The sequence below is a fragment of the Podarcis erhardii genome (genome assembly GCF_964252035.2).
Source record: "Podarcis erhardii genome assembly, chromosome: 13".
Taxonomy (NCBI): domain Eukaryota; kingdom Metazoa; phylum Chordata; class Lepidosauria; order Squamata; family Lacertidae; genus Podarcis; species Podarcis erhardii.
This window is the reverse complement of record NC_138502.1, coordinates 2,906,210-2,915,306: the sequence shown is the minus strand read 5'-3', so window position 1 is coordinate 2,915,306 and position 9,097 is coordinate 2,906,210.

Here is a 9,097-nt window from a genome sequence, read left to right as displayed (position 1 = left end):
AGAGAGACTTTTTCCTTCCTGAAAAAAAAAATAGTTTTTGTTGTCTTGTGCAACAAAACAAGACAAGCAAACAAAAGTACACGTCGCGTCACCACTTTCAATTCATAAGTCATTTTCAAAGTTGGTTTGCATCCAGTCTCTTTCTCTCTCTCACCTGCCTGAGTTGGGGCGCAGGCAGAAATCCGTCAGGTAAAGTCACCACGTCCTTGTTGCCGCCAATGCAGCTTCTCCCCCCACCCACCCACCTCCTCAAATAGACATTCGGATGTGCACCCCTGAGGAAGATCAGAGAGCAACATTCAAAGTGCTCACTATTTTGACTTTCTGAGTTGCAGCGCAGGTAGAAATCCAGCAGGTGAAGCAGCAGCCTTGCCGGCAGCAGAATCACTCGCAGATGTAGTTCTCATCCATGGGATTTTATTTATTCTTAAATGCTTACAGAGGTTGTCAGTAAGAAAGGTCTGTCAGTGATAACTTCTTTGGCCCAGAGAAACAGAAGACACGACCTCTTGCTGTGTGATAGAAGAAAGGCAGTGTGGTGTAGTGGTTAGTGGGTCAGGCTTGGACCTGAGAGACTCCATGGAAGCTCCATGCAGACCCCTCCTCAGAACTGTTTTTCTGCAATGCCAATTTTCCAAGGTGACAGGAAGTTGATGGAAAATAATCATTTTCAGGGGTTCGTGGACCCCCAGAAGCCCATCCCTTAGACCAGGGGTCAGTAACCTTTTTCAGTCGTGGGCCGGTCCACCGTCCCTCAGACCTTGTGGGGGGGTGGACTATATTTTTGGTGGGGAAATGAACGAATTCCTATGCCCCACAAATAACCCAGAGATGCATTTTAAATAAAAGGACACATTCTACGCATGTAAAAACACACTGATTCCCGGACCGTCCGCGGGCCGGATTGAGAAGGCAATTGGGTCGCCTACCCATCCCTTAGACCCACTTAGGGGTCCACAGACCCAAACATCAAGGATGGGTGAACAGGAAATCATTAGTATTGTAGAATAGGATGATAATCACGGAGTGTTAAAATGTGATTTTGAATCTTGAAACCAAATAAAGCATTCATATATGTATACGATAAGCTTTGCCCTCAATCACCCTTCGACGCCCGGTCTTAACAAGGGAACTTGCAGCGCACAATAATAATAGTAATTTATTATTTGTACCCTGCCCATCTGACTGGGTGTATAATGAGAACAGAGTGTGCATCTGAGCATGCACAGAGTGTGTTTCCCTGCAGGTGCTTCTGGCTTGCTTAACACAAAAGAGTCGGTTGTGGTTGTGGTTTCACGAGAACCGTGTGGGGAAGCACTTTGGACAACAGCAGTGAGGCCGTGAGTCACGTTTATAAGGAAACTCTTGTCAGCTCATGACGACGAGACCGGATTTGAAACCAGCCTTTCGACTGGTTGCACGGACTTACTTTAAAAGAAAAACCATGCATTCCGGGGCTGAGTCAGCTGTCGCCGAAAGCAGGTTCTCTAACGTTACTGGATATTTCTGATGATACCCAGGAAGCTGAATTGTCAAAAGAACTGGTCTTGTATATGATGCCGGCAGCTCAAATAATAATAATTGCAACTCAATGGGAAACCAGCCAAAATATTACACCGGACGTTGGGTACCGCTCGCTCTGGAACAGAGCTGTAAGGGAGAATATGAGGCATAATTTGAGATTTCAGCTAGAGCTTTTTGCATGATTTGTCATTCTTTTATTACATAGACAACGGAACCGTTGTTTTCGAGGCAAGCCTGGGGAAATCTGGAACGAGACCTGACAATCAGATAACGCTGACTTTCTTTATTTGGACTTCAACTGCATTTTAGTTTTAATAATAACAGTAATAATAATAATAATAATAATAATAATAATAATTTATTTATACCCCAGCCACTCTGGGCAGCTTCCAACAGAACACTAAAATACAACAACCTATTAAACATTAAAAGCTTCCCCAAACAGGGCTGCCTTCAGATGTCTTCTAAAAGTTTGGTAGTTATTTTTCTCTTTGACATCTGGTGGTTTTGCTTTTCACCTTTTAATTTTCGCCCGTGGCTTTTTCACAGAATCGTAGAATTGGAAGGGACCCCACACACACACACACACAACAACGAGCCCAAAAGCAGGTTCTGCGTGTTAACGGGTGGCGACAGGCCTTCTTCGTATGCTCAGAGTTCCTCTCGCTTAGCAGTGCCTCCTTGTAGCCGCCTTTGCTAGCCACAGGAACGCTCTCCCATAAGAAAGTGATTTTCAGGCGCACAGGTCCGCCGGAATCACACCCAAGTTTCCAGGCTCTTTCTGCCAGGTCATCCTGTGTGCCATTGTTGTCACCCATAAATCTTTGCCTCTCAGCGATGAATACAGAGAGCACCTGCTGGTTCCTTGCCCAGTCTTGCCCGTATATGGGCAAACCTTCCTGCCACTCCCTGCGTCTCAGGCCAGGAGCAGAAGAGGCGCTGCAAAGCACCATCATCATCTCTGCTCAGAGGCACGCCCTCTCTGACTCCCTAGTAAGCTTCTAGATATCCAAAGTCACTTTATGGCTGAATTTATGCCCCAGGCGAAACTGGCAGCGGGTCACGCCAAGTCGATGTTTCAGCTGAGAAGCAGGCGGCGAAATGGTGTAAACCAGCAAATGTCAGAGGGGTGGGGTATAACCAGTCCCGGATTTACATAGAAGCTAAACAAGCTATAGCTTAGGGCCCCGCTCTATTGGGGGCACCAAAAAATTTAAAGGGGGAAAATACTGGGTGTACATTTCCAAAATATAAGATAAAAATGAATAGAATAAAACCTACATACAGCAGCAGTGTTTTGTGTTGTGTAGGCTCTTGTGATAAGGGACTCAGGGTTAAACCACAGAGCCTAGGGCTTGCCGATCAGAAGGTCGGCGGTTCGAATCCCCGGACGGGGTGAGCTCCCGTTGCTCGGTCCCTGCTCCTGCCAACCTAGCAGTTTGAAAGCACCTCAAAGTGCAAGTAGATAAATAGGTACCGCTCCGGCGGGAAGGTAAACGGCGTTTCCGTGCGCTGCTCTGGTTCGCCAGAAGCGGCTTAGTCCTGCTGGCCACATGATCTGGAAGCTGGACGCCGGCTCCCTCGGCCAATAAAGCGAGATGAGCGCCGCAACCCCAGAGTCGTCCGCGACTGGACCCAACGGTCAGGGGCCAGTCAGTCGCTTCTCCCCCCCCCCCCCCCGGAAAAGCCAGCAGGAGCCTCGTGGAGCCTGTGTGCAGCTCTTGGGGGCTTTTCCCGCCTGCCTCTCGCCTGCATTCGCTCCATAAGACACACACATATTTCCCCTTACTTCTTAGGAGGGAAAAAGTGCGTCTTATGGAGCGAAAAATACGGTATATTGAACTGGCTAGATTAACAGAGGCAATTAGAGATCACACTAGTCAAGAGTTTCAAAAAGCATCGGGGAAATGCAGAGAATACTTTACAAAATAGTGCCCTAAAATACATACCTGGACTTTTTCAATTAATGAAATTCATACAACTTGTTGTATGTTATGCTTATTGTATGTTATGTTCGTGTTTAATGAGGGTGGATTTCTGTATTGGGGGAGTGGGGGGTTTATGTTATGTTGTAAATAAAATTTCCAATAAAAAAAAAATGAACGTTCTTCCTGGCGTTTAGTGAAGAGATACTGAGGGAAGATAAAAGATAAAAGACAGCAAGAATTCTTTTAGCCCAAAAATGGAAACAAGGAGAAGCACCAATGAAAGAAGAGTTGCAGATGAAGATGATGGACTTTGTAGAACTGGCGAAGCTGGCAGGAAAAATCCAAAACCAGCATGATCAAGTATTCCCAAAAGACTGGAGTCAATTTATAAGATATTTAAAAGATTATTGTAAACAATTAACATCACTAGCAAGGTTGTCTGAAGGCTTGTAATGAGAAATTTTCTACCTTTCTATATTTATTTAAATCTTGAGTCCTTTTGTAATGAGTGCAATTAGAAATGGAAAACGCACAAAATGCAATGATATAAAGGTTAATTTTGAAAGCTGTGAGGCGGGAGGGAAGGAAGTCAATAGGCTCTAGAGAGCCAGGGAGGTAAAGTGAATAATGATGATGTAAATGTATATAATTAAATGGAAAATAAATAAAAATTATATATAAATAAATAGAAAGAAAGATGCTTAATTCTCGGCTTCTTCCCTTCCCACAAGAATTTGGAAATTTATCTTTGCCATATCTTGAGGCAACCCGCTTCACCCAGTATTGGAATCATTTGAAATAAAAAGATTAATTTTGGAAGCACATTCATCTTTATAATGGAAATCCTGCCCAGAAATGTTAATTTAATTTAATTTACTCCAGGTTTCAAGATTTTTTCTGATCTCTAACCAAGTTTTTGTGTCGTTATCCTGAAATAAATTTATATTCTTGGGGGGTGATCCAAATACGCAGATATTTCGCTTTTTGAGAGATTTTCAGGCCCAATATTTTTTCCTAAATCATCCTTTTCTAGTTACGTTTTTAACAAGCATTTTTGTTTTGGTTCTATTCAGCTTAAAGCCTGCCACTTCTCCAAAGTCTTTAATCAATTCCAGAACTCTTTTCAAACCTTTTAAAGGATTTTTTTTCCAGTCTTAACGTTCTTAGCAGCAAACTCCATTTCATTCCTGCGATGCTACTGTTGACTTAATGGAATTTAACATGCAAAACTGAACATGCTCAATGTATTGTTTTTCTTAATCTGGGTTGGCAAACTTATTTGACTTCCTATTTAGCATAACAGGAATTTAGGGACATTGCAATGCATGGAATGGTGACATTGGGGCCAGGAGAGGAAATGTTAAGTTTATTTACCAAAAACGCACCTATTCCGCCAAGGCTGGAATATTGCCTTTTCTTAGCTCTCAAAACCACATTTTGCACGTGGGGGAAAAATACCATTCCGCTTCCAGGTCGCTCAGGTACCCGCTAGTATGAGTTTGGGGAAGAAATCCAGTCCGGGATTTCCAGGCGACCCACTCACCTGCGCCCAAGGTGCCGCTTTCACAAGGGCGGGGCAGCGTCTAAGAAAACCCGGCCTGGATCTCCACCAGAATCGGGGCGCCAGATTCAGCCAGTAAAAGGTGCAATTCTCCAACAAGGCCAGTAGATGGCGCCCTTGCCGCAGCCCTGCCGGAGGATTCTCAATATTTTTGCAATATTTGCAACCATTTACAGAGGGGGCGCTGTTGTATTTGTGGATGGCGAACCTGATAGGATCCGGCGCACGTCAACAAGCTGAGAGTGAAAGCTTTTTAATGATCCAGTGCCGGATTTACGTATAAACTAAACAAGTTATAGCTTAGGACCCCACTCTCTTGGGGGCCCCAAAAAAATTAAAGGGGGAAAAACTGGATGTACATTTCCAAAATATAAGATAGAAAACAAATAAAATAAAACTTACATAGAGCAACAGTGTTTTGTGTTGTGTAGGCTCCTAGGATGTAAGTCATGGGCCCCGCCTGCTAGCCTGCTCCCTAAAATATCCCGGGTTTGCTCATTTCTATATATAAGGTGCCTACATTCTGCTATTTATAATTATTAGTAGTTTGCACCATATATCCACACCTATTCTTATTTCATGTTATAGCAAGTTTCCCGAGACTAGATTATGAGTCTTTGTAAATTGTGTTTCTAAAGGAACTTTTGTTATCGTCAAATGCCAATGCGTTTGCATTATGAAGTTTGTTATGAATGGAAAATCATTATAAGAGCTTAATAATTATTTAACTATTAATATACTTCTTCTTAATTGTGTTTTACTATTAATATGCTTCTTCTTAATTGTTTTTCAGTTCAACAATTACTTTGATAAAATACATATTTTGTTATGTGCACATGGCTTCAGGTATCTATAAATGACCATATAGCATTTTTTAACCCAAAAAACAGCCGAGGGCAATACATTCAATCTTGGGAGGGTAAAAGTGCGTCTATATTTTAGAATTGCTAGGTTCTGCAGATAGGGTGCCCGAGAGTCAAAATGGGAAGGTGGAAAGTAGTCATACCATGGGCAAAATTTCCTTATTGTGGCCAAGTTGTTCGGTATTATTCGGGTGCTGACAAATTAGACCGTTTGCTTTACTAAAACCCAAAGCGATCACCTGTTGTGGGGATAAACCACAAGAGCGAAGTTTTTGTTTTTTTAAAAGATATTTATTTTGATTTTATATAATAAAACAAGTATTACAATCAAACAAAACAACAGAGAAATACAATAAAAAACAACATAATCCAACAAAGATAAAAAACACATTATAAAAACATATGACAGAAAAAGTAAAAAAGAACAGAAAATAAAGAAAAATTAGTTTTTGAATTCTTATCTTTATAACCCTCTTTCCTGACTTCCTCACGTCTCCCTTTCCTGCATTCCCCTTTACACAATCAAATTTAGCAGCTCCTTACCCTCTTTCAAATCTTAATCAATATTATACATTCCAACCTATTATGTCTTCTATTTTCCCTTTCTTTTTAAATACATTCTTGCATATTCTTTATAACTTAATCCCTTATATCCTTTGTTTCGTTTTGACAAAATTTTACTCTGGTCTTACCCTTTTTTCTTAAAACATTTTTGCATATTTCTTTTTACTATGTCACTGATGCCATATTATCTTTATATCCAACATCATTTTAACATTCAAACATTTTACAATGTTTTTGGAGATATTCTTTGAACTTCTTCCAGTCCTCTTCCACCGATTCTTCTCCCAGGTCTCGGATTCTGCTAGTCATTTCTGCCAATTCCATATAGTCTACAAGAGCGAAGTTTTTGATGGACAATTTTAGCCCAGGCGCTCTTGTGATAATCTTGCAGAACTAGGGATATTAGACTGGGGGCGGATTTGAGTTTGGGCAAAGCCCCAGACACCTGCATGCAATTTCTGCTCACTTTCAAAGTTGCAGTCGCGCCATAGATCTGTCCAGCGACATGGTGGCGGTTTTGTTTCCACTAGGACTTGGAGCACTTTGAAACTGAGCAGAAATCAGGACTGGAATTGCCCAAAAAAGATGTTAGACTGTTTTTGTACGCCACTACAGCGCCACTATAAAATTATTAGCCAAATTAGGGACGCGGGTGGCACTGTGGGTTAAACCACAGAGCCTAGGACTTGCTGATGAGTAGGTCAGCGGTTCGAATCCCTTCGACGGGGTGAGCTCCTGTTGCTCAGTCCCTGCTCCTGCCAAGCTAGCAGTTCGAAAGCACATCAAAGTGCAAGTAGATAAATAGGTACCGCTCCGGCAGGAAGGTAAACGGTGTTTCCGTGCGCTGCTCTGGTTCGCCACAAGTGGCTTAGTCCTGCTGGCCACATGACCCGGAAGCTGGACGCCGGCTCCCTCGGCCAATAAAGCGAGATGAGCGCCGCAACTCCAGAGTCGGCCACGACTGGACCTAATGGTCAGGGGTCCCTTTACCTTTACCTACAGCGCCACTATAAAATTATTAGCCAAAAATTAGAAATACCAAGAAATACCAACAATAGAAGAATGGCAGATGAAGATGTTAGACTTTTTGGAGCTAGCCGACCTGACTGGAAGAATCCACGATCAGAAAGAAGAGGAATATCAAGAAGAATGGAAGAAATTGAAAGACTGTTTAGCCAAATACTGTAACGTAAGATAAGTAGAATCACTTGGAAGTACCAAATAGGCCTAGGATTCGAGTAAGAATGAATTATAAAATACTTTTGACTTAGATAATAATGAAAAGTAAAGAAGATAGTAAATTGAAGGAGTTAATTTGATTAGAAATAGGTATTGGAGAGTTGTTACAAGGTGATTCAATGAAATTCAGTAAGGGGGGATTAGAGGAAGTCACTTAACAATGAAAAGTAAACTAGGTCTTAAAGAAACAGGTGTTTATATGTTTGCTATTGCTTTTTAACATTGTAATGTTTCTCTCTTTTCTTTGTGTGAAATATTTGTTATAAATTTGGAAAATCAGTAATAATAATAATAATAAATTTTAAAAGAAACTGAGCAGAAATCCCATGCAGGCGTCGGGGGGGGGGTGTATATTTTGAGATCTTTTCCCGTAAGACAAGGGATCTGGAGTTGAAGCACATGAGAAAGAGACTCTCTTGCACATGGGACGCACGTGTGTTGTTGTGGTCCAGCCCTTTGCGATGGTGCCACACCCACACACCCACACACCCACACAAACATTCCTCTGAAACTAGAGGATGGCAGAGGCACCTGTTCCAGCTTCATCCAAGGATGAGATCTGGTGGATTACGACTTCAGGGTCATTTGAGGACTTCAGGGACCTACGGGGCATATATTATTGTTGTTGCTGCTGCTGTTATTATTTAAATGTCTAGCCTGCTTTCCTCCTGAAGCAGCAAAACAGAGCAATCGGAAATAAAATTAAGAATGTCTTCAAAACGTTACGGCCAGGCAATTTCCTTCTTCTCTTTTGACAACGTCCGGAGCCCGCAGTTCAGCTGCAGAGTGTCGCTTGGCGTGCAGAAAGCGGCAAATTCAATCCCTAAATAGGGCTGCGAGAGATTCCTGCTCTGAAATCCTGGGGTGCTGCTGCCAATCATTGCAGACTGAGCTGGAAGAAGAACCCCGATGTTCTGGCTTTGCAGAAGGCAGCTGCCTACGTCATTGTGATTGTCGTTCAAAGGTAAATAAACTCAGTTTAAAATGACATTTGAAAAGCCAAATCTGCTAAAATGCAGACAAACGAAACAGCATCTACCATATTTTTTGCTCCATAAGATGCACCTGACCATAAAGGAAAAGGGACCCCTGACCGTTAGGTCCAGTCACGGACGACTCTGGGGTTGCGGTGCTCATCTCGCTTTATTGGCCGAGGGAGCCGGCATACAGCTTCCGGGTCATGTGACCAGCATGACTAAGCCACTTCTGGCGAACCAGAGCAGCGCACGGAAACGCCGTCTACCTTCCCGCCGGAGCGGTGCCTATTTATCTACTTGCACTTTGATGTGTTTTCGAACTGCTAGGTTGGGAGGAGCAGGGACCAAGCAACGGGAGCTCACCCCGTCATTGCGGGGATTCGAACCGCCGACCTTCTGATCAGCAAACCCTAGGCTCTGTGGTTTAACCCACAGCGCCAC